General features: G+C 44.2%; 1 protein-coding gene across 1 annotated transcript in view; it reads right to left on the bottom strand.

The window, feature by feature from the left end:
- LOC121278118 (dynein heavy chain 8, axonemal-like) overlaps positions 1–26,635 on the bottom strand; it is a 2,067,071-nt gene that overhangs the window by 1,180,181 nt on the left and 860,255 nt on the right. The window lies entirely within an intron of this gene.

The raw sequence follows: 26,635 nt of genomic DNA, 5'->3' as shown, positions 1-26,635 counted from the left end.
GAGGTTAGCATTCCATGTTTCTGCAGGAGAAGAATGCCCATAGCGTAACTATTCCCAGACAGGAGTTGGAATCCCAGACATCAGAATCCCCACCCTATATGACGAGTTGACTGCCGAATTAACCAGGGAGGAACAAGACTGTATTTGAGAGTGGGATAGGGCTACCCCAGGAAGCCTGTGTGGATATCTCCAGTCTGTAACCGTCAGCTGCGCCTACTGAGAAGGAGATGTATTTAACTAGGGAACCTGATTAGTCAATCACTAAATCCTTCTTTTCTTCATTCAGGTACCAGCAAGAAACAGTGTGTGTGTGGGGGGGGGGGGGGGGGTGGCGGGAAGAAGGGGGGCGGGCAGGGGGGTTACAGGGAACAACAACCCAGACCAGCTCCAGCCCCAATCCCACCTTTTGAGGAGGATGCCTCAATCCGTTCACCTGCGCCCTCCACAAGCGCGGATCAATACACTGCCCTCGGTGAATCCAAGCTCTGGACTAAACTCAGGATCAGAATCTGGTGAGCACATCTCTGACACAGGTCCACAGGTGGAAAAGGAACTAATAAGAAGTCCATGTTCAAATGCAGCAAGTCCTGGGCAATATCTAAGCTTGGGCTGACAAGTGGCAAGAGACATTCGTGCCATACACAAGTTCCAGGCAATGACCATCTCCAACAAGAGATGGTCTAAAGAGACCTAAAAATCACCCCTTCACATCCAATGACATACCATCACTGGATTCCCCCACTATCAACACCCTGGGGGTTACCATTGACCACAATATGAACTGAGTTAGCCATATAAGCACTGTAGCAACAAGAGCAGGCCAGAGACTGACTCTCCAAAGCCTGTCCACCATCTACAAGGCACAAGTCAGAAGTGCTATAAGATACTCTCTACTTGCCTGGATGAGTGTACCTCCAACAACACTCAAGAAGCTTAATGCCATCCAAGACAAAGCAGCCCGCTTGATCGGCACCCCTTCCACAAACCTTCACTCCTTCCACCACTGACAAACAGAGGCAGCAGTTTGGACCATCTACAAGATGCATTGCAGCAACTCATCAAGGCTCCTTGAGCAGCACCTTCCAAACCCATGACTGCTACCATCCAAAAGGACAAGGGCAGCTTATACAGGGAACAACACTGCCTGGAAGTTCCCCTCCAAGCCACTCACCATCCTGACTTGGAAACATATCATCGTTCTTTCACTGTCGCTGGGTCAAAATACAGGACATACAGGACAACAAAAGGGAGAGCTCACAGATTGGTGAAGGAATGCTGGACATCAAGGTCTTCACAGACTTTGAGAATAGAGTCATTGAGCTGGCTCACAACAATCTGGACTTGTGCTAACGGTGAGGTAAGCGGTGCTCAACCAAGTGAGGATCCAGCAGTGCAACATCCATCAGATAACCATGCTGTGAGTGAGTTCCCCTGTTCCACAGTCCCCTGCCATGCACTAATTATCTCTCCTTGCTTTCGCAGGCACATCTGAGATGCAGCCAAGGGGGTCCATGAGCCAGGTCCTCAACTCAAACCCCGAAGATACCTTGGAAGAAGAATCTGATGACACCCCAATTGAAGACCTTTCAGAGTGCTCACCCACACCCTCCACAACTGCAGGCACACACACCTCAGTGGGACCTAGTTCTAAAGTAGCCTCATGGTGAAAATCTGGTGAGCACATTGCACCGTCTGATCCATAGAAAGCGGAGGCAGGGACTTCCCAGGTTTCCTGCACTTGGAGGCCTGCTGTAGGCCAGAAATCTGCTGAGTTCAAGTTAGTTTCTGGAGCTGCAAAAGCAAGCTCAGCAACATCAGGAAGGGGTGCCTGCTGCAATCCTTAGATTACAAGGTGTAAGGGAAGAGTCCGTCCGCCTTCCGTCTGAGGTGATAGCGTCCCCCATCTTTTCAGCATTTATGACCGGTGACGCTATGCTCCCGAGGGGGTCAGGCGCTGAAGGCTGGCAAAGAATCATGTCCGCACCTCCATGAAATGTCCCTGATCACAGAGTGCAAGTGAGCTGCCCTCAGCCAGACAGGAATCAGACGATCATAGAGACAATGTGGAGATCTATGGAGTGCCCTCACTTTTTTTTTATTCATTCATGGGATGTGTGGGCTTCACTGGCTGGGCCAGCATTAATTGCCCATCCTTTGTTGCCATTGAGAAGGAGGTGGTGAGCTGCATTCTTGAACTGCTGCAGTCCCTGTGGTGTAGGTACACCCACAGTGCTGTTAGGAAGGGAGTTCCAGGATTTTGACCCAGCGGCAGTGAAGGAATGGCAAAATATTTCCAAGTCAGGATGGTGAGTGACTTGGAGGGGAACTTCCAAGTGGTGGTGTTCCCATCTAACTGCTGCCCTTGTCCTCCTGCTATCAAAGAGCCTTGATGAATTCTTGCAGTGCATCTTGTAGATGGTACACACTGCTGCTACTGTGTGTTGGTGGTAGAGGGAGTGAATGTTTGTGGATGTTGTGCTAATCCTTTGGGCTGCTTTGTCATGGATGGTGTCAAGCTTCTTGAGTGTTGAGGGACCTACACTCATCCAGGCAAGTGGGGAGTGTTCCATCACACTCCTTACTTGTGCCTTGTAGATGGTGGACAGGGAGTGAGTTACTTGTCGCACGATTCCTAACCTCTGACCTGCTCTTGTAGGCACAGTATTTATATGGCTAGTCCAATTCATTTTCTGATCAATGGTAACCCCCAGGATGTTGATAGTGAGGGATTCAGTGATGGTAATGCCATTGAACATCAAGGGGTGATGGGTGCATTCTCTCTTGGAGATGGTCATTGCCTAGCACTTGTGTGGCATGAATGTTACTTGCCAGTTGTCACCCCAAGCCTGGATATTGTCCAGGTCTTGCTGCATTTGCACATGGACTGCTTCAGTAACTGAGGAGATGTGAATGGTGCAATCATTAATGAATATCCCCACTTCTGATCTTATGATGGAAGGAAGGTCATTGATGAAGCAGCTGAAGATGATTGAACTGAGGACACTATGCTGAGGAACTCCTGCAGTGGTGTCCAGGAGCTGAGATGCCTGAACTCCAATAACCACAACCATCTTCCTTTGTGCTAGGTCTGACTCCAACCAGCGGAGTGTTTTCCCTCTGTTTCCCATTGATTCCAGTTTTGCTAGGGCTCTTTGATGCCACACTTGGTCAAATGCAGCCTTGATGTCAAGGGCAGTCACTCTCACCTTACCTCGGGAGTTCAGCTCTTTTGTCCATGTTTGAACCAAGACTGTAATGAGATCAGGAGCTTAGTGGCCCTGGCAAAACCCAAGCTGGGCATCAGTGAGCAGTTTATTGCTAAGCAAGTGCCGTTTGAAAGCACGGTTGATGACCCCTTCCATTACTAGATTGGTGGTAGATTACTAGAGTAGATTGGTGGAGTTGTAATTGGCCGGGTTAAATTTATTGTGCTTTTTGTGTACAGGGCATACCTGGGTAATTTTCCACATAGCCAGGTCGAAGCCAGTATTGGCACGGCAAGTTCCGGAGCACAAATATTCAGTGCTATTGCCAGAATGTTGTCAGGGCCCATAGCCTTGTTGTCACCATCCTCTTGGAATCTAGCGTCTATTAGGGCCCCCACTGTGTCTCCATGATGTGAGCCTGACTGCTGAGGGTATGTGTATTGCCACACAGAAGTCAAACATTCACAGATGCAAGGTGAGAATGTCAGGACTGTCCTCAATGCATCTCGTCATCAACTTCCACAAATGTTGTGGCAATGAGGTGCCACCTGAGCACGCCTGCATTGTCTGGCCAGTGCAATGGACTCATCGCTGGCATCCTTACCTTCGAGGACCTCATCATCATTATCCCCTTTGATGTCATCCTCATCAGAGGAGACATGAAGCTCCTCCATCTCTTCCTCCCCCTGTTGCTGCACCAGGTTGCGGAGTGCGCAGCAAGCAACGATGATGCGCGACACCCTTGATGAACTGTACTGCAATGCTCCACTGGACATGTCGAGGCACATGAACCTCATTTTCAAAATGCCTATCATTTGCTCCACCAAAGTCCACATCGCAGCATGAGCCTTGTTATATGGTGGCTCTGTTAAAGTCTGAGGCCGCCATATGGGTGTCATCAGCTATATCCTCTGTGGGCATCCCTTGTCCCCGAAGAGCCAACCCTGCAGCCTCTCTGGACCCTGGAAGATGTCAGAGACCTGAGGCCTGCTAAGGATGTAGGATTAAGAGAGTGCGAGAGGAGCAGCGGGGCCATTAACAGAGAAAGAGCAAGAGGAACAGTGGGTCCATTAACAGCAAGAGAGTGCAAGAAGAGCAGCAGGGTCATTAACAGTGAGAAGTAAGAGAATAGTGAGAGACTGTTAAAGAGCACAGAGAGAGAGAGGCAAAAGACCACTAAAGAGCACAGAGAGCAGCTGTTTGGTGAGTAGGGTCGGTGAGTATTTCTAGTCTTTAAAGTAAAAGTAAGGTCTTTAGTTTGTGTTTAGGTCTCTAGTCTTTTTTATCTTTTTTTCTCTTATTCTTAAAAATAGTTTGTTAAGTATAAGATCAATACTGGTGTGTACAAAAATTACAGTGAAGTGTAAAGAGTGGAGGATTCTTCAAGCATAAAGATCAGGGATACTAGAAAATTAAATAAGTGATTAAATAAAATAAGATAGTGATGGCAGAATGGGTGATGCATGAAGCATGTGGGGTCTGCTGGACACCAAGGTGATCCAGAGTGAACAGATCTGTGGTAAGTGTTTGCAGCTCAAGGAACTTTGGGTCTGAGTTAAGAAACTAGAGTCTGAGCTGCAGATATTGCACCACATCAAGGAAAGGGTAAGTTACCTGGACACTTTACTCCAGGAGGCAGCCATGTCCCTCAATTCAAATTTGGTCTGTGATCAGGGACAGGAGGGTGTGACTGCAGGTGAAGCAGGTATGGGGACCCAGGGAGTAGCATTTGAGGAGCCTCGGCCCCAACAACTGTCAAACAGTTATGAGATTCTTGCAAGCTGTGTGGGCGAGAGTGGGGACTGCAGGGAGGAAGAGTGAACTGATCATGGCACAGTGGTACATAGGGCCATTCAAGTGGGGCAAAAAAATAGGAACGTAGTAGTGTAGGGGACAGTATAATTAGGGGGATAGATACTGTTCTCTGCAGCCATCGGCGTGAGTGGACTAGAAAGGAGGTTCTGCTGAAAGAATTTAAATAGTCAGGAGCTAAATTACAAAGCAGAACCTCCAAGGTAATAATCTTGGGATTACTATCTGAGACACAGGCAAACTGGCATAGGGTAAATAAAGTCACGGAATTAAAGATGTAACTCAAAGATTAGTATGGAGGAATGGGTTTCAGTTCATGGAGCACTGGCACCAGTACTGGGGTAGAAGGGAGTTGCTCCAGTGTGGCGGGCTTCACTTGCACCACGCTGAGACCAATGTCCTGGCAAATCAAATAACTAGAACTGTAGAGAGGGCTTTAAACTAAATAGAGGGAGGGAGGGTTCTGGAGAGGGGATACATAGGCTAACAAAGCAAAAGGATATGGCAGCATTGCAGGACAGCTATTTAGGTATTGATACCAAGGGTGTGACAGGAAGGGACAGAATATACAAACATGAAAAAAGAAACAGCAAATGGGGTCAAAGAGGCTGGGGAAGAGGTAGGGAATGGTAAAAAGGCAAAATTAATGGCTCTTTACTTAAATGCACTTTGTATTCAGAACAAAATAAGTGAATTAACAACACAAATAGAGGTTATGGATATGATCTCATAGCAATTACGGAGACGTGGTTACATGGAGATCAAAGCTAGGGACTAAACATTCAGGGGTATGTGACTTTTTCAAAAGGACAGGCAGGAAGGAAAGGATGGTGGGGTAGCTTTGTTAGTACGAGATGGAAAAAGTATGACAGCAAGAAATGATCTTGGATCAGAAGATGTAGAATCCATATGGGTGAAGGTAAGAAATAACAAGGGGAAGAAGACACTGGTGGGAGTTGTCTTTAGGCGCCCCCATCTGTAGCTATACTGTAGGACAGAGAATAAATCAGGGTATAATAAGGGCATGTAAAAAAGATAGTACAATAATCATGGGTGACATTAATCTTCATGTAGACTGGGGAAATCAAATTGGCAGAGGTAGCCACAAGCAAGAATTCATAAAGTGTATTTGGGACAGTTTCTGAGAACAATAGATTGTGGATCCAATCAGGGATCAGGCTATTTTGGATCTAGTAATGTATAATGAGGCAGGTTTAATAAGTGATCTCAGAGTAAAAGATCCATTGGAAACAGTGACCAAATCTTGGTAGAATTTAGCATTCAGTTTGAGAGTGAGAAACTTCATTCAGAAACAACTGTGCTAAACCTATATAAGGGTAATTACAAAAGAATGAGGGCAGAGTTGGTTGGAGTGGACTGGGAGAGGAGTTCATTAGAAATGGCAGACGTTTAAGGAAATAGTTCATGACTCACAACAAAGATATATCCCAGTGAAAAAGAAGGATTCTAGGAAGAGGATAAACCAACAATGGTTAACTAATGAAGTTAAGGATAGGATCAAATTGAAAGAAAAAACATACAATGTGGAAACGATTAGTGGTAAGCTAGAGGATTGGGAAAGTTTTAAAAATCAACAAAAGATGACCAAAAAAAAGGGAGAAAGTAAACTCTGAGGGTAAACTAGTAAGTAATATAAAAATGGACAGTAAAAGCTTCTTTCAATATATATAAAGGAAGAGAGAGAGAGAGAGACCAAAATGAACATAGGCCTCTTAGAGAAGAGACTGGGGAAATAATTATAGGGAACCAGGAAATTGCAGAAGAATTGAATAAATACTTTGGATCAGTCTTCATGGTATAATACATGTCTTCATGGTTGAAACACTAATAGCATTCCAAAAATACTAAATAATCAAGGGGGAAAGTGGAGGGGGGCGGGGAAATAAATATAATAACTATCACTGGAGAAAAAGTACCAGAGAAACTAATGGGGCTAAAGGCCAATAAGTCCCCTGGACCTGATGGATTGCATCCTAGAATATTAAAGAAGGTAGCTATACAAATATACAAATAGTGGATGCACTATTAGTAATCTTCCAACTGTTCTTAGGTTCTGGAAAAGTCCCACCTGATTGGAAAACTGTCAATGTAATGCCCTTATTCAAAAAGGGAAACAAAAAACAGGTAACTATAGGCCAGTTAGCTTAACATCCATTATTGCAAAAATGTTCGAGTCTATTGTAAAGGATGCAATAGCAGAACATTTAGAAATGCATAATATAATCATGCTTTGTCAGCATGGCTTCATGAGGGGGAAATCATGTCTGCCAAATTTATTAGAGTTTTTTGAGGAGGTAACTAGCAAGATAGATGAAATGGAACCAGTAGATGTTTAATATTTGGATTTCCAAAAGTTGTTTGATAAGGTACCACTCATAAGGCTACTTAATAAGATAAGAGCCCATGGTGTTGAGGGTAATATATTGGCATGAATAGAGGGTTGGCTAACTGATTAAAGACAGAGAGTTGGGATAAGGGGGACATTTTCAGGATGGCAACCTATAACTAACTATTGGAATGCCACAGGGATCAGTGCTGGGACCACAATTATTTACAATATATTAATGACTTAGGTGAGGGAAGTGAATGTACTCTCGCCAAGTTTGTGGATGACACAAAAATAGGTGGGAAAGCAAGTGGTGAGGATGACACAAAGAGTCTACAGAGGGATATAAACAGGTTAAGTGAGTTGGCAAAGAGTTGACAGATGGAATATAATGTGGGAAAATGTGAGGTTATGCATTTTGCCAGGAAGAATAGAGGAGCTGAATATTATTTACATGGAGAAAGACTCCAGAAAGCTACACACAGAGGGATTTTGGAGTCCACATGCATGAATTTCAAACAGCTAGCATACAAGTTCAGGAGGTAATAAGGAAGGCAAATGGAATGTTGGCCTTTATTTCAAAGGGAATTAAGTATAAAAATAGGGAAATCTTGCTAAAACTATACAAGGCACTAGTTAGACCACAACTAGAATACTGTGAACAGTTTTGGTCCCCTTATCAAAGAAGAGCTATACTGGCATTGAAGGCAGCCCAGAGAAGGTTCACAAGGTTATTGCGGGTATGGAGGGATTTTCTTATGGGGACAGGTTGGGCCTGTACTCATTGAATTTAGAAGAATAAGAGGCGACCTTATTGAAACATATAAGATTCTTAGGGGGCTTGACAGGGTAAATGCTGAAAGGCTGTTTCCCTTTCTGGAAGAGTCTAGGACAAGAGGGCATAATCTCAGGGTAAGGGTTGCCCATTTAAGGCAGAGATGAGGAGGAATTTCTCCTCTCAGAGGGTAGTGAATCTGTGGAGCTCTTTGCCGCAGAAAGCTGTAGAGGCTGGGTCATTATGTATATTCAAGGCTGAGGTAGCAGATTTTTAATCAGTTAGGGAATCAAGGATTATGGGGAAAAGGCAGGAAAGTGGAGTTGAGGATTATCAGATAAGCCATGATCTCACTGAATGGCGGAGCAGACTTGATGGGCCGAATGGCCTAATTCTGCTCCTACGTCCTATGGTCTTTTTGAGTCATGGGCACTCATTGGGAATTATATGCAGACCTGTAGGATGCATTTCTGGTGGTCACCCACCAGCTGAACATTCAGTGAGTGGGAAGCCCTTGTGGTTGACTTGGTTGACTGCTTGTTACCATGGAGATCTAAGCATCACGTGAGTGCAGCCAATGGCACCTTGCACCTCTGGAAAACACGAGATCTTCACAAATCCCAGCGCTCTTGCTTCCTGCCTTTCCTGATCCCAGGTGAAATGCACTTCATGAAGATGGCATCTGTGACCTCCTGGGTGCACATGTGCATGAAGACTTGTGAGATCCTGCAAAGGTAACCTGTGGAGCTCTGAAAGGAGCCACTGGTGTAGAAATTAAGCGCCACAGTCACTTTCATGGCCAATGACAGTGGATGCCCTCCATGTCCCCGTAGCACCAAATCTTGCAGCAGGTGGCATATGTGACCAACCAGTTTCCTAGAGATGCATAGTTTTCTGCGATACTGGTTCTCAGTCATCTGCAGGAATGCAAGCATCGTCTATAGACCCTGGGTCTAGGAAAGCACCTACAAGCAATGGCTCAATATGAATCTTCAGCTGCGTGTGCAGCAGATCCTGCCGCCCTCTCATCTTGAGGGAGGTGTTCCTCACTTTTCTGAGCCAGATGCCTCTGCTGCTTTATTCTTCTTCTTCTCTGCTCCCTGGAAGCCATGAGGCACACTACTAAATCATCAGGCTCCATGATCTTAATGTTCACCTGCAGGATCAAAGAAAGAGACATGTGGGCTAGCACAACTGTCCTAAGAACATCTCTTGGTTAATCTGAAGGCCTCTTTGTGCATGCGGGAGTGTGCTGACCACCACTTGGCTGGCCAGTGTGTAGTGCTGTCCAAAATCTCACTCACCTCCACCCCACTCCACTTGACTGAATGGCAGCAGCTTTGACCACTGTACTGCCTGTTGTGCTCTCAACTCAGGCACAGGCATTTTCCTAACCCACACTACAAGCTGCACTGTTAACTTGAGCCATGATGGGTACTGATCGAAACCTTAAAGGCATTGCAAGGGGCTGTGAATGCCTCCACCACTGACTACGCCATAGCTATCTTTCGCAAGGGTAATTTGCTCTGCTGTCCCTTAAAATACAATTAATTTACAGTCTGTGCCCAAGGGGTGAAAAGCTCTGGAAAATTTGGTAGCATTTTTATGCTTTTGCATTGCTTGAGTGGGCAGAAACACACCAGAGGCCTGACTCCTGGCATGTCAATGGAGCTCCAGTTGAACAGTCTCAGCTGCGAAAGGATACTCACTTTTGACTTGCGTGGCCACTTCTCTCATCCCTCCCTGCTTCCTCCCACCCTCTCCATGTGCTTGAGTACTTCCTTCAGCCTGTGCCGCCTAGCCACCCTCCACCTCCCAGCATGTGCTTGAGTACTTCCTTCAGTCTGTGTTGCCTTGCCCCTCCACCCACCATGCATGTGCTTGAGACTTCCTTCAGTCTGTGATACCAACCCTAGCCCCGGCCTGACCCACACTGGAGGCCTTGCCCTGGTACAGCACTGAAAGCAGGGGGAGAAAGCGACTTGCCTGTGCCCCCCACAGATGTACGGCACATCTTGATGTCCTACAGGTGATACTCGGGAGCACTGCACAAGATTGTGTGCATCATTGAAACAAAAAACAAGACAACCTCGAACTTCAGGTTGCCAAGTGCACACCCTTTAAAGGCAGTTATGAACCACGCCATTCTAAAGTCATGCCGACTCAGGTAATGATTTCGACATGGGGGGAATGATTCCAGTGAGCAGAGCTTATAGTGAGATGTTAAATGAGGTTCCCAACATGCACAGCGGAAACACAGCCTGCCATTGACGGGTGGAGCGGACGATAACAAACTGATTTTACGAAGGCATGAAACCAATTTTTGGCCTTCTTGCCATATTGTTCCCCTGCCCCACTCCCCACCCACCATGACACCTGGAGCCAACAGGTCCAGAAAATTCCAGCCAGAATAATTGTTTAGTTTCTCTGCCACTTCCCTATTCTCCACTATGGGTTCTCCTATCTCCACCTGTAATGGGCTCACGTTTATCCTTGCTAATATTTTCCTTTTCAAATATCTAAAGAAGCTTTTACAGTCTCTCTTTATGTTTCTCGCTAGCTTGCATTCATGTTTTCCTATCCCTTCAGCAGTTTCTTGGTCCTCTCTTGCTGGATTCTCCCAATCCTCGATCTTACCACTTTTTATGGCCACCTTGTAAGTCACCTCCTTTGATCTAATGCAATTTTTAACTTGTTTTGTTAGCTATGTTTGATTCCCCTTTCCTGTTGGGTTTTTGTGTCTTAGAGAAGGGTATATTTGTCATGGACCAGGTAATATTTCTTTAAGTACAAGTCATTGGCCGGGGTTTTCTGGCCCCATCACGGGCAGGACCCGCCATGGGCGAGGCGGTGCCCCAGACAGAAATCCATTGACTTGTGGCGGGACCAGAAAATCCCAGCAGCGGGCGGGTGCGAAAAATCCCGCCCATTGTCTGTCTACAATCAAATTTTTTGGTGCATTTTTCCAATCCACCATAGCCTACTTGCCCCTCATACCTTCGCAATTTCTTTTGTTCAGATTTAAGACCATAGTTTTGTCATGAAGAGATTAATGTCTATAATGTTATTGGAAGTTATTTTTAACTTGGAATTATAGAAGGGTCTGTGTCTATGTGTGTGTGTCTATGTGTGACTTAATTAGATTAAAGCCAGCTAGTCTGGGTGTTTCGATATGTAGTAGTTCTAGATGTTAATTAGATAAACGTAAGGAGTAAAAGGTAAAGTGCAACTTGCATTTGCATGAATAAACCATTCAAAAGAATGGGTAAAATCTTGCATTTAGCTGGGAGACACCAAGCAATGTGTTTATATTACTAATAAAATTGGTGGAATGAAAGGATCATTTCTCAGAGAGAAAATATTAAAAAAAAACTCGTAATACAATGGAAAATTTATGTTCAGTGGGGAAGCTAGGTATAAACCAAAAGGAGCTTTTGGTGTGAACCAGAGGCATCTAAGATCTAAGCACCCTGTTAGCCTACAATTGTATCTGAAAAGGAGCAAAATTGCAAGGGGCCTCATTTTGAATTCATAAGGCCAATTGTGCTTTCCCTGGTATCTGTTTAAAGTTTATGGGTTATTGTTACCTCAGTGAAGATTTACCTGGAAGTGATTAATTTGGGGATTTGTTTAAGAGTTATTATGGTAGTAATTTGTAGATGTGTATATGTCTTTAAATTGTTGCTAAATTAATCAATGTTTAATTTAATTTTATATAAAAAAATCCTCTTGAGGCTTGGTGGTTTTATTCCTGAATTCAGAGCTGCATGTCAAACATACCAATTGAAAATATAGAATCTGACAGTTGTTCAAGTTTCCCTCTAGGATTTCAACAACTCAGCCTTTAGCAATTGCTGAGTCATAACAGTTTCAAAATTAACCATAACATTTTTAAACTTTTTAGGCACTGCCAGGACCACTCGGCTCTAGACTGCATTGCAGCTTTAGTCTAAACATGAGCAAAAGAACTGAACTCAAGAGATTATGTGAGAGCGATTGTCCTTGACATCAGAACAGCATCTGACTCAGTGTTACAAAATGGAAGTCAATGGGAATTGAGGTGAAAACTCCATTTGTTAGAGTCATACCCATCGAAAAGAGAAAATGGTGTGGTTGTTGGAGGCCAATTATCTCGATACCAGGACCTTGCTGCAGGAGTTTAGGGTGAGAGCTTAAAAAGACACAAGGGGAGAGAGAGGGAATGGTGAGAAGTTTAAAGAGGCACAGAAGGGGAGAGAGAGCAGTGAAAGTTAAAGAGGCGCAAGCAGAGAGAGAGCAGCGAGGACTTAAAGAGGTACAAGGACAGAGCATGGTGAGGCCAGTCTGTGGACCGACCACATTTTGAAAAAAAAATCAAAATCTGACATCACAGGGAAACAGGTAGTGATTAGTTGTTAAGTTGCTTGTTTTCTTTGAAAGTTCATCTAATTTATTAGTAATTGTAAGGTTTTATTAGCATTAGTAAATTTTACTAGCAGTAATAAAGCTTATTTGGAATAGGAGGGTATATTAATTATATATTAATTTAGGAAATAAATTAATTAACAAATAATAAAGATGGCAGGGCAAGTGAAGTGTTGTGACTGAAGAATGTGGTACCTCCTGGACACAAGTGTGATCCAGAGCAATCACGTCTGCAGTAAGTCCCTGCAGCTTGAGGATCTTCGGCTGAGAGCCATTGTACTGGAGGCCGAGCTGCAGACACTGCGCTGCATCAGGGAGGGGAAAGTAACCTGTACCAGGAGGCAGTCACATCTCCTAGGAGAGGGCTTTCTGATTCAGCCAATGGTCAGGGACAGGATAGTGCGACTGAGAGTGAGGCAGGTACGGGGATCCAGAAAGTAGGAGTGGAGGAGACTAAGCCCTTGCACTTGTCCAACAGATTCAAGGATTCTTGTAGCCTGTATGGATGAAAATGAGATTGGCAAGGTGGATGAGCAAACTGACCATGGCACCATGTTACAAAGCACCATTCAAATGGGGTGAGATAATCAGAATGTAATGGTAGCGGGGGATGGTATAGTCAGAGGGATAGACATAGTTCTCTGCTATCGAGAGCATGAGTCCCAATGGTTGTGTTGCCTGTCCGGTGTCAAGATTCCAGACATCTGTTCAGGGCTGGAGAAGAACTTGCAGCGGGAGGGGGAAGATCCAGTTGTCATGGTCTAAGTTTGATGCCAGTGATATAGATAAGCATAGGAAAGACACTCTGCTTAGGTATTATGAGCAGCCAGGGGCCAAATTAAAAAGCAGAGCCTCAATGGTAATAATCTCTGGATTATTACCTGAGCCATAAACAAATTGTCATAGGGTAAATAAGATTAGAGAGATGAAAGCATGGTTCAAAGCATGGTGGCATAGTGGTATTGTCAGTTGGAGAAGTGGGTTTCAATTTATGGGGTACTGGAACCAGCACTGGGGAAAGTCGGAGTTGTACTGTTAGGACATAGTTCACCTGAACCAGTGTTCTGGAGAGTCGTATAACTAGGGTGGTAGAGAGGTCTTGAAACTAAATAGTGGTGAGAGGGGATCTTGCAAGAGGCAATGTAACAAATCAAAAGGAAATATTAAGGTAATAAGAGCAGTGTAGCGATTTGGATCATGATAACTGGAGTGTGGCAGGAAAGGACACAGAGTAAAGACTTAAACGTTCACCAGCGGATAAGACTGGAAAGTGCAAAGATGATAAAAGGATGGAGTTAAAGAGTCTATATCTGAATGCCTGCAACATTCATTACAAAATGGATCAATTGTTAGCACAGATATAAATAAATATGTATGAACAGATACCATTACAGAGACATGGTTGCAGGGTGACCAAGGCTGGGACCTAAATGTTGAAGGGTATCTGACATTTTGAAAAAATAGAAAACTAGGAAAAGGTGGTGGGGGTAGCTCTGTTAATTGAGGATGTCATTAGTACAGCAGTGAGGGATTACTTTAGCTGAAAAGATCAAAATGACAGATCTATTTGGGTAGAGATAAGAAATAGTAAAGGTAAAAGGTCACTTCTGGGAGTAGTTTATAGGCCTCCTAGTCGTTATGTAGTAGGACAGGGCAAACAGGAATAAATAAATGGGGGTGCATGTAAAAAAGGTATTACAATAATCATGGGTGATTTTAATCTACACATAGATTGAGTGAATCAGTTTGGCAAAGATAACCTGGAACATGAGTTCATAGAATATCTTTGGGATAATTTCTTAGGGCAGTCCACTCCTGAGCCAACCAGGGAGCAGGCTATTTGGGACCTGGTAATGAGTAATGAGACAGGATCAATCAATACCCTCATGGTAAAGGGCAGGTGGTGGTATAGTGGTATTGTCTGTGACTAGCGTTCCAAAGACCCAGGGTAATTGTGTTGGGGACCTGGGCTTGAATCCCACCATGGTGAAATTTGAATTCAATTAAAAGTCTGATGATGACCATGAAACCATTACCAAATGTCGGGAAGGAAGTCTGCTGTCCTTACCTGGTTTAGCCTACATGTGACTCCAGACTCACAGTAATGTGGTTGACTCTTAAATGCCCTCTGAACAAAGGTGGGCAATAAATGCTGGCCTAGCCAGTGACACCCATATCCCATGAATGAAAAAAAAGTAAAGGAGCTTCTAGAAGACAGTGAACATGACATGATAGAATTTCACGTTCAGTTTGAAGGGGAGAAGTGTATGTCTAAGATCAGTGTATTAAACCTGAATAAAGGGGAGACTAAAGGATTATTTAAACTTAAATAAGGGTATGAGAGCACAGCTAGCTAAGGTGAATTGGGAAACTTGGTTAAAATTTGGACAGTAGAGATCAGTGGCAGACTTTTAAGGAGATATTTCATAACTCAACAAACATTTATCCCAGTCAGAAAGAAAGACACCTCGAGAATGATTTATCACCCATGGCTGAATAAGGAAGTTGAGGATAACATTGAAAGAAGCATAGTACATATCTGCAAAGATTAGTGATTGGTCAAAGAGCCTAGTGATACAATGGAAAATTTATATTCAAAGAGAAAGATGTGTTTAAGGAGAAAGGAGATTGTGTGTAAGGTAGAGGCATTCTAAGGTCCAACAAATGTAAGAAGCTTCCAGCCTATAAGCCTCAAGCTGCTGTCTGCAAGGACCCAAAGCTGAAGGAAACTCATTTTGAATGTGACTGTCCAGGGTATGCTTTGCCAGGTGTTTCTTTAAATTTATGAGATTTATGGGGGCGTAACTGAGATTCAGATTAATTAGGGGATTTTTGTAGTTAATATAGTAGTAATTTTGTAGTCATATGTAAGTGCTTGCAATCTTACTTGTATTAATAAATGTTTAATTTAGTTTTATAAGTATCCTCTTGAGGCTTAGTGGTCTTATTACTACTGAATTCAAAGCCTGCCCCTTGAAACATACAAATTGCAAAAATGGGTTATGACAGTTGCTTCAAGATTTGAACAACTTAGCCTTTACCATCTGCTGTGTCATTATAATTGTGAGCTCTTTGTGGGATATATTTGAAATTCATTGATTTTTTGAGCTTGGTGAATCTTAAGGCTAGGGGTATGAGAAGCACTTTGAATTCAGGAGTGGGTGTGAGGTATTTTTGAAGTGATGAGACTGCAAAAATGGCTGTATCTATGGCTAAATCTGTTTTGGAAGTAGAAAGCATAACTCTGATTGGGTTATAGCAAGTGTCCAAGAATAAGTTAACAGAGTTGGCAGATAAATTACAATTGGGGTTACCTGTGGGAGCTCGGAAAGCAGATATAATTGAAGGTATAGCACAGCATTTGAAGTTGGAAGTGATACCTGACACTAGTGAGTCACAGTTGGAGGTAGTGTGACTTCAGTTAGAAATGAAGAAGCTTGAATTTGAACAAGCAAAGGAAATGAAAAAACTGGAACTAGAGGCAGCAGAAAAAAAAAGGGAAAAGAAAGATTATTTGAAAAATAAATGGAAGTACAAAAACTTGATCTTCAGAGGGAAAGGTTAGCAATGGAAGGGAGAACTAAGGAAAGAGACATAGAACAAAAACAAAAATACCTGGAAAAACTCAGCAGGTCTGGCAGCATCTGCAGAGAGGAGCACAGTTAATGTTTCAAATCCGAATGACCCTTCAGCAGAACTGTTCTGTTGAAGGGTCATTCGGACTCAAAACGTTGACTGTGCTCCTCTCCGCAGATGCTGCCAGACCTGCTGGGTTTTTCCAGGTACTTCTGTTTTTGTTTTGGATTTCCAGCATCCACAGTTTTTTGCTTTTATCTTATTAAAGAGACAGAGAATATTGGCTTAAAAGGCTGGAAGTTAAAAAAAGAAACCTCAGATTCTGTGGAAAGTTCTGATGAGGAAAAAGCTTCTAAATTAAAACCCAGTGGGGAGATGTTTAAATTTGTATAGCTCTTCCAAAGTTTGAGGGAAAAATATGTTGAAGCATTCTTTATTTCATTTGAGAAGATAGCTAAACAGATGAGATGGCCACAGGAGAACTGGATGTTGTTTTTGCAATCCAGGTTGGCAGGTAGAGCGTATGAGGTATATGCTTTGCTGTCTGAAGAAGAAATATCAGTGAATTGTGATATGGTAAAAAAAGGCTATTTTAAGAGCATATGAGTTGGTTCCTGATGCATACAGGCAGAAATTTAGGAATATGACAAAACAGCACTAATTATCTCCCTTTAATTTTGCAGGCACATCTGCCAAACACCCAACAGACTCCATGACTCATGCCTCCAATCAAGCTTCAAAGAAACCTCAGAAGAGGAATCTGAAGGCACCCTCACCCACATTCTACCCAGTGCAGAGATACACACCTCGGTAGGACCTAGCTTTAGAGCAGCCTCAGGATCACAATCTGGTGAGTACATCGCACTTTCCGATCCACAGCAGGCGGAGGCAGGGACTTCCCAGGTTCACAGTGCTCAGAGGACTGCTGGAGGCCAGTATGTCACTGAGTCTGTGTCAGATGACGAGCCTCTGTATTCGATCATGTCACAGTTGCTGGAGTTGCAAAGGCAAGCTAGGAAACAACAGGAAGGGATGGCCGCTGCTGTCCTCAGGTGGAAAGGCATGATGGAGGAATCGATCCATCTTCAGGCTGAGGTGATAGCACTCGCATTGCAATGTAACAAGGTCAACACTGGCAGGACAGCGGCCGCCATGCAGACTTTGGTCCAGGATGTCATTCCTGCACTACTGTGCAGGCTTAGCCCAATTGCTGATGCCATAGTTGGCCTCCAACATTGTGTACACGAGAAGGGTGCTAGGCAGCTTGATAATACTCCAGCTACCCCTTCCGCTCACGGAGTCAGCCAGGGCGCCTCGGGCATCCATAGAGAGGGGGATCAGCAGCTGCATGCTCCAGGGACATCCACCCGGGTGACTCTGGGAGTGACTGGCCAATCTGACTCCATTCTTCTGTGACCTCCACAGATCTAGCTTTACAGGCCAAGGAGGCTGTCACTGCCACATAGCTGGGCCCTGAAAGCAGGCAGGGGCCCTCTGAGTCTCGACCCTCCAAAGCGCACCTGCCAAAGTCATCACAGACAGGGCATCATGGTCAGCAGGCTGCCTTCACCTCTGCTGTAGATATCTGGGGAGCTCCAAGACATAGCGGCAGGGCTACGAAAGCTAGATAAAAGTAGTTGCACAGACTGGCCATGGGTGTTGATCACTTGTACATACTGTTCGCTATTGTCAATAAACTCCTAAGAATGTCACCCTGACTGTGGCTCCTTGTTCTGATGAGCAATGTTCTTCTCACTTAGATGTGAAACCTTTCTGCGCAAGATAAAAGGCAGGTGTCTCAGTCCAGGGCCTGTTCCCTGTGCTCTGTGCAGCCTTAGGACCACAGTGATGGTCCAGCCTCTCACGCTCTGGAAACATTGCTAATGCCTGCACTTCGGCAGTGCTGGCCATTGCTGCCAGAATGTAGTGGGCAGGCACCACAGAGTTCTCTCATACTCTCTATGTGCTCTCAGCACCTTTAAGGTGGGGCTGGCCCCCATCAAACCCGCATCTGCGACCAGTGTTGCTGTGCACGAGCTTCTGAAGGGCTGAGGTGCTGAAGGCAGACACAGGATCGGATGCGCCTAAAGTTTCATGGCTGCTTCTCTCAGATGGCCCTGATCATGGAGTGCAAGTGAGCTACCCTCGGCCAGACAGGAGTCAGACATTCTCAGAGGCTATGTGAAGATCTATGGAGTGTCCTCACTGCATGTTGTCGTTATCCACCTGCAATCGAGCGACTATTAGGGCCTCCACTGCATCTTCATGACAGGAGCATTCTCACAGTCAAACGTTCACTACTGCAATTTGAGGATCTACGGGGACACCTCACTGCATGTCGTCAACATCCTCCACAAATCTGGCAGCTATGACAGCCTCCCAAGTGCGCCTGCCTCGTCTAGCCAGTGCGAGAGCCTCATCCCCATCGTTGTCACCACCGAGGGCCCCCTCACTCTCATCCCCATCGGCATCCTCCCCATCGGAGGAGACAAGCAGCTCCTCCATCTCCTCCTCAGCCAGCTCCTCATCCCATTGCAGCACCAGGTTGTAAACGGGGCAGCAGACGACGACGATGCATGACACCCTCTGTGGACTTTATTGCTGGGCTCCACCAGACCAGTTCAGGCAGCGTAACCGGAACGTCAGCATCCCAATGGTCTGCTCCATCAAGTTGCAAGCTGCTGCATGAACCTCATTATAGCGCCGCTCTGCTGAAGTCTGAGTCTGCCACACGGGTGTCATCAGCCACAGTCTCTGCGTCACCAAGGAGCCAACCCTGCAGCCTTTGTGGACCCTGGAAGACTGCAGGGATCTGCGAGTGACTCAGGACCTAAGCGTTGTGCATACTCCCTGGAAACCGTGCGTATACCTGCAGGATGCGTTCCTGGTGGTCGCAGCTGCACGTTCAGTGAGTGGAAGCTCTTGCGGCTGATGAAGTCCACTGAGTGTAGCAATGGAGACCTGAGCACCACATGAGTGCAGTCAATCACACCCTGCACCTGTGGGGATCCTGAGATCAGGGTGAATCCAATGGCCCTTGCATCCTGCTGTCCCCATCTTGAGCGAAATGTACAAGGTTGTGTACCACGGAGAAGATGGCATCTGTAACCTCGTGGATGCATTTGTGGGTGGCGGGTTGTGAAATCCCACAGAGGTCACCTGTGGAGCCCTGAACAGAGCCACTGGCATAGAAATTGATGTCGTGGTCACTTTCACAGCCACTGGCAGTTGATGCCCTCCATTTCCCCTTGGTGCCAAGTCCCGCTGTAAGTGGCAGATATGAGCCACCAGGTCCCTTGGCATGCGCAGACTTGGTGACAGTGGTTCTCAGTCATCTGCAGGAATGGCGGGCAGCGTCAATAGACCCTGGGTGTTGCTAGGTGCCAACCAACAACGGCTCGCTGTCGCTCCTGGGCAGCGTGTGCAGGAACCCCTGCTGCCCCTTCTTTAAGCGGTTGCTGCTCCTGTCTTTGCACAGCCAGGTGCCTCAGTCGCTCTTTCCTCCATCTTCTAATGTCTCTGTAGGCCATCAGGCAGACAGCTAGGTCACCCGGATCCATTATCCTGATGTGGTCCTCCTGCAGCTTGAAAGAGAGAAAGACATCGTTATCATGGCTGTACTTAGCACTTTTTCTGGCCCTGTATGGCCACCCCTTAATGCTTCCTGGAGAGTGCTGGTCACCCCTCGGATGGCGAGAGATGAGTGCACTGCCTGGCTGCCCTGTCAACCTGTAACATGGGGGACACAGGTCTATACCAGGATGCTGAGATTGCAAGGGGCTGTGAGTGCCTCCAGCAGTGCTACATGGCCAGCATTGGCGAGGAAATTGTACAACGTGTGCAGTCCAACTGCTCTGTGGTCCAATAAAGGGGTGGCAGACTCGAAGTTTGTGCCGGGCAGTGTGGGACAGGCGGTGGGAGGTGAGGGGCGTAAGGTATGGAGCACCTGGTGGCCCTTTACTGCTTCCGCAATGCTTGCATGGGCGGGTAGACTAGGAGCCTGACCCCAATCATATCACTGTGACTGTGCCTGATCTGTCTTGGTTGCAGAGGCATGGTCAGTTTATACAGGTGTCCCTAATGCGTGGCCACATCCCTCACTTACCTTGCCCTGCACCTCAATTGTCAGTATGCAACACCAGGGCAGTACTTGACCCATCCCCCCTCAGCAGTCACTTCCAAGGCTGGCCAGCACTTGCCCCCCAGACACGCCCCCCCTTAGCAGTCGCTTCCAAAGCTGGCCAGCACTTACCCTCAGACACCGCCCCTCCCTCAGCGCCCCTGAGGCCTGTAAACAATGGGCCAGCTGTGGAGAACGCTGCTGCTCATTCACCTCAGTTCCCCCAAAATGAAGGCTGCCAAGTGCAGTTGTGAAATACACTGACGTGCTTTCCACTGACATGGACGGACGATACGGTGGGGTTCCAAGAGACTGACAGGATGGCCTTTTAATTATATGCTAATGTATTACAGTTAGCTCCCTGCCAACTGATGGCAGGAAAAGTGGCCCGCCTTTGGCCGGCTGAGGGGAAGAAGTGAATTGTCCCGCCATATTTTCTGTACATGTCACCTATCATGCCCGCTGCCAGTGGGCTTAGGAAATTCTGCCCTTTGTGTGGAGGGAGAGCCTTCCCATGTGCACAGGGTGGAGTAGGCAAAGATGTAAAATTTTAAGGGACACAGGGGCTAGTCAATCCTTAATGTTGTGGGATAGTGATATTTGTTGTTCGGAGGGAATATTGCAGGAACAGGTGATAATAAGTGGGGATCATGGAGAAACTAAACCTATTCCCTTGTGGAAGGTAAATTTAAAAAGTAAGTGGAAAACTGGCAAAATGACTTTGGGGTGGTGGAAAAATTGCCCATTGCAAGGGTTCAATTTAATCTGGATAATGATATAGCTGGATCACAAATGTGTGTGATGCCTATGGTAGTTGAGCAGCCTGTGGAAGTGTTTTCAACTGAGGTTTTACAAGAGGAGCATCTGAGATTTTTTCCAGATTTTGTGATAATGAGGTCACAGGCACACATGTTGAAACAAGAAATCAAGAAGGACAGACAGTTGAAGTTAAGGAAGAAGGTATTGAAATCCAATTAGTAGGCACTGAGTTTGATAACATTGCTCAGAAAGACACAGGAGAGGACCATTCAGCTGAAGTGTTTAACCCAAGGCAGTTAATTAAGTTGCAGCAGGAGGATTTGCAATTAAAACAGTTATATCAGACAGCTTACTCAGAAACAGAGACAAAATATATTCTGGAATGTTATCACCGTAAGGGTAATATTTTAATGAGAAAAAGGAGGCCAGATCATGTTTCAGCAAATGAAAGCTGGAGGGAGGTACATCAAATCGTTATCCTATTAGGGAATAGAAATGAGATTCTGAGGATTGCTCATGAAATTCCAATGGGGGAACATTTAGGAATTAGAAAGACAAAGGTAAAAGTACAGAGGCATTTTTATTGGCCAGGATTGCATAGGGATGTAGTCAAATTTTGCAAAATGCATTACATAAGTTAGGTAATAGGAAAACCACAAGCAGTGGTTAAGCCAGCACCTTTAATCCCAATGCCAGCATTTGAAGAACATTGTATTAGGGTCATGACTGATGGTGTAGGACCCCTCCCTAAAATGAAACGTGGAAATCAGTACTTACTGACAATAATAGATGTGTCTACCAGGTTTCCTAAAGCAATACCTTTAAGAAATATTACAACTAAGAAGATTGTGGAAGAGTTATCTAATTTTTTCACAAGGCACGGTTTACCTAAGGAAATGCAATCAAATCAGGGTTAAAATTTTATGTCACAGCTGTTTCAGCAAGTAATGAACAGTTTGGGGATAAAACAGTTTAAGTCAACAGCTTATCATCCAGACAGAGTTACAAGGGGCTTTGGAAAGATGGCATCAAACTTTAAAAACCATGATGACAGCGTACTGTCAGGATTATTAACAGGATTGGGATTGGGGAATTCCATTCCTGTTATTTGCTATTAGAGACGCTCCTAAAGTTTTAATCTTTTTGAATTAGTTTATGGTCATTGGGTAAGGGGACCACTGAAATTGATTTATGGGAAATTGGTGGGTCAAAATCCAGAAACAACTTTCCTGGGTTATATATCAAACATCAGAGAGAGATTAGACAGAGCATGTGAGTTGGCTAGGGAACATTTAAAGTTATCACAGCAAGTGATGAAAGTGAAGTCAGATAAGAAAGCTAAAGTTCTTAGCTTTATTGCTGCAGTGAAAGCACTAGTTCTATTACCAGTACTGGGTGACTCATTAACGGCAAGTTTAGTGGGCCTTACAGGATTGAAGAGAAATTGAGTGAAGTGATTTTTTAAATAAATACTTCAGATAGAAGAAAGAAGCAGAGGGTGTCATGTGAATATGCTCAAAAAATACTTTGACAGGGAAAAGGAACAAAAAGAGGTATTAGTGGTGGTAGATAATGAGAAAGAAGTAGAAATGCAATTGATTTTCTTCTAATCAAATTGGATAATGAGGGGGTATTGAAAACTTAAATGTAATATTGAGTTACCTTCCAGACAAGTGTCAGAGTGATTTGGAAAAGCTATTGCAGTCATGCAAAGCTTTTTGTGGAAATAAGTTGGGGGGGACAGATTTAGCTATACATGATGTTTCTGCAGAAGTTTCATCTCGGTAAGGCAACATCCTTATAGATTAAATCTGGCAAAATTATCACAAGTACAGAAAGAAATTGATTTCATGCTTCAAAATGATATCATTGAGTCTAGCTGCAGTAACTGGAGGTAGCCTATTGTACTAGTACCGAAACTGGATGGAACACAAAGACTACATGGATTATCGACAGGTGAATGCGGTGACAAAAGCAGATGCATATCCTATACCATGATTGCAGCATTGTATTGAGAAATTTATCACAAATATTGACTTTCTAAAAGGATTTTGGCAAGTACTGTTATTGGGCTTTTGTGACACCAAATGGACTATTTCAGTTCAAAGTCATGCCATTTGGTATGAAGAATGTACCTATGACATTTCAAGGACTGGTAAACAAAGTAATTGCAGATCTAAGCAATTGTGCTATTTATATTGATGATCTGATAGTTTTCAGTCAGGTGTTGGAGGAACATTTACAGCACCTGGAAGAATTATTTACTCAATTACAAGAAGCTAATTTGGTGATGAATTGCATAAAAATAAATTTGCAAAAGCTCAAGTTATGTATCTAGATTATACCATAAGACATGGGAACGTGGCTCCAAAAGGTGTGAAAGTCAAAGCTATTGCGGATTTCCTAGTGCCTACAACAAAACGAAAAGTTTTGAGATTTCTGGGCATGAGTGGGTTTTACCGGAAATTTGTACCAAATTTTAGCAGTGTGGTGCTCCACTAACTGAACTATTATAAAAAGAACAAGAAGTTTCAATGGGCACTGGAGTATCAGAAGACATTTGATAGTTTGTAAATTGTATTAACTAAGGCACCAGTTTTGTCAGTACCCAATTACGCCAAGCCATTTAAGTTGGCTGTTGATGCAAGCGATATAGGCATTGGGGCCATATCATTACAAGAAGATGACAGTGGAATTGAAAAACCGATAGGTAATTTTCTCAGAAGTTGAATACACAACAGAGAAGATATTCAATGATTGAAAAGGAGGCATTGGGTTCAGTGTTAGCATTGCAGCATTTTGAAATCTATGTGGCAAATAATTCATCAGAAACAATTGTTTATATGGACCACAATCCTTTAAGGCTTCTGGACAAATTTAGAGTTACGAGTGCCAGGCCTTTCGGGTGGGGTTTATTAATGCAGCCATTTAATCTACAGATAATACATGTCGCTGGGCAAGAGATTCTGATTGCAGATGTGTAATCAAGAGCTTGAAGCTTAAAGGGAAACTTGGCCATTTTTAAAATCTGGACACTGAATTGGAATGATTTATGCTGATACCAATGATTTGTATATATAATGTTATGTTAATGCATGCATTTGGTAATGTAATAGTGTAATAAGTATAGGAGATTGTGTAAGATGGGTTATTAAAAATGAAACCATCTTCTAAAATTATGACAGATCATTTTTCGATCAGGAGGCGGATGTCATGAAGAAAGATTAATGTCTATAATGTTATTGGAAATAATTTTTTTTAAAAATAGAGTTCTATTGGACTCTGTGCCTATGGATTAAAGCCAGCAAGTCTGGGGGCTTTGCTATATTGTAGTTTTGAGATGTTAATTAGGTAAATGTAAGGAGGGTCAAAGGAAAATTATAAATTTGCATTTGTTAAAAGAAACCATTCAAGACTCGGTGAAATATTACACTTAGCTAGAAGACACCATGCAATGTGTTCATTTCTTTTTCAGCTTACTAATAAAATTGGTGAGGTGAAAGGATGTTATTGTTAGAAGAGGTAAAGTTAAGAGCCTTGTGATAAAATAGAAAATTTACATTCAAAGAGAAAGATATGTATGAAGGAGGAAGGAGATTGTATGTAAGGCAGAGTCATTTTAGATCCAACAAGTGTGAGAAGCCTCCAGCCTGCATGCCTCAAGCTGCTGTCTGCGAGGATGCAGAGCTGAATGAAAGACTGTCCAGGGTGTGCTTTTCCAGGTGTCTCTTTAAATCTGTGAGATTTACTGTTGCCTTAATAGGGGTGTAACTGAGATTCAGATTAATTGTAGTTATTATAGTAGTAATTTTGTAGACATATGTATGTGCTTACAATATTTCTTGTATTAATAACTGTTAATTTAGTTTTATAAATAACATCTTGAGATTTCGTGGTCTTATTACTACTGAATTCAAAGCCTGCATCTCAAAACATTCAAATTGCAAAAACGGGTTTTGACAGTTGTTTCAAGTTTCCCTCTGGGATTTGAATAACTCAGCCTTTACCATCGGCTGTGTCATAATAGCCTGCATCCTAGGGTCTTAAAAGAAGTGGCTGCAGTGATAGTAGATGCATTCGTTATAATCTTCCAACATTTCTTAGGTTCTGGAAGGTTCCAGTAAATTGGAAAATAGCTAATGTAACACCTTTATTCAAGAAAGGAGGGAGACAGACAGTAGGAAACTGCAGGCCAGTTAGTCTAGCATCTGTCATAGGGAAATTGCCAGAATCCACTATTAGCGAGGTTGTAGCAAGATACTTAGAACACCATAATTTGATTTAGTGGGGAGATGGTGGCTTAGCTGTAATGTCACTGGACTAATAATCTAGAAGCCCAGGCTAATGTCCTGGGGGAACAGGGACTCAAATCCCACCATGGCAGCTGGTAGAATTTGAATTAAATGAATATTCTAGAATTGAAAAGCTAATCTCAGTAATAGTGACCATGAAACTATTGTCAATTGTTCTACAAGCCCATCTTGTTCATTAATGTCCTTTAGGGAAGGAAAATCTGCCATCCTTACTCAGTTTGGCCTACATTGACCCTTGAACCCAGCAAAGTGGTTGACTCTCAACTACTTTCTGAAATAGTGTGGCAAGCCACTCAGTTCAAGGGCAATTGGGGATGGGCAACAAATACTGGCCTTGTCGGCAATGGAAACATTCCATGAAAGAATGAAAAAATTATCAGGCAGAGACAAGGAAGGGAATGGGTGACACCATGCAGTCCAAGAGAAACAGGCAGGTAGTCCTGGGGTCCTGCTCACAAATCGGTATTCCATTTTGGAGGCTGTTGAGGGCACTGGTTCCTCCAGGGAGTGCAGGCAGAAACAAGCTTCTGGCACCACAAGCAGCCTGTATGTACAGGAGGGAAGGAAGAGAGGAAGCGAGGAAGAGCAATAGTAATAGGGGATTTTATAGTCAGGGAACAGATAGGCACTACTGTGGCCATCAAAGTGACTCCAGGATGGTGTGTTGCCTCCCTGGTGCCAGGGTCTGGGATGTCACTGAACAGCTGCAGGGCATCCTGAAGGGGGAGGGTGATAAGGCAGAGGTCATGGTACATGTTTATACCAATGACATGGGTAGAAAGAGGGATGAGGTCTTGCATCAAGAATTCAGGGAGTTAGGCAGTAGACTATAAAGCAGGACCTCTCGGGTTGTAATCTCTGGATTACTCCCAGTGCCACATGCTAGCGAGCACAGAAATAGGAGAATAGCGCAGATAAATACGTGGTTTAAGAGTTGGTGCAGGAGGGAGGGTTTTAGATTCCTGGATCATTGGGACTGTTTCTGGGGAAGGTGGGACCTGTACAAACGGGACGGTCTACATCTGAACCAGAGCGGGACTAATTTCCTTGCGGGTAGGTTTGCTGGTGCTGTTGGGAGGAGTTTAAACTAATTCTGTTAACACAGTGTTAGCAGAATAGGGACTCATCATACTGCTGTAAAACAATCAAGTCAGAGAGACTACAGCTGCATTAAGTTTCAGGGGAGTAAGGCAAGACTGGATGGCCTCTACTTTAATTCCCGGGCTATTACACATAAAACGGATCAGTTAAGGGTGAGGATTGACACGTGGAATTGTGATATCGTAGCCATCACAGAGATGTGGTTGAGGGAGAGGCAGGATT

Source organism: Carcharodon carcharias, chromosome 5, assembly GCF_017639515.1.
Source record: "Carcharodon carcharias isolate sCarCar2 chromosome 5, sCarCar2.pri, whole genome shotgun sequence".
Lineage (NCBI taxonomy): Eukaryota > Metazoa > Chordata > Chondrichthyes > Lamniformes > Lamnidae > Carcharodon > Carcharodon carcharias.
Note: the sequence above shows the minus strand (reverse complement) of the source record. Positions and strands in the feature narration are given on the sequence as shown.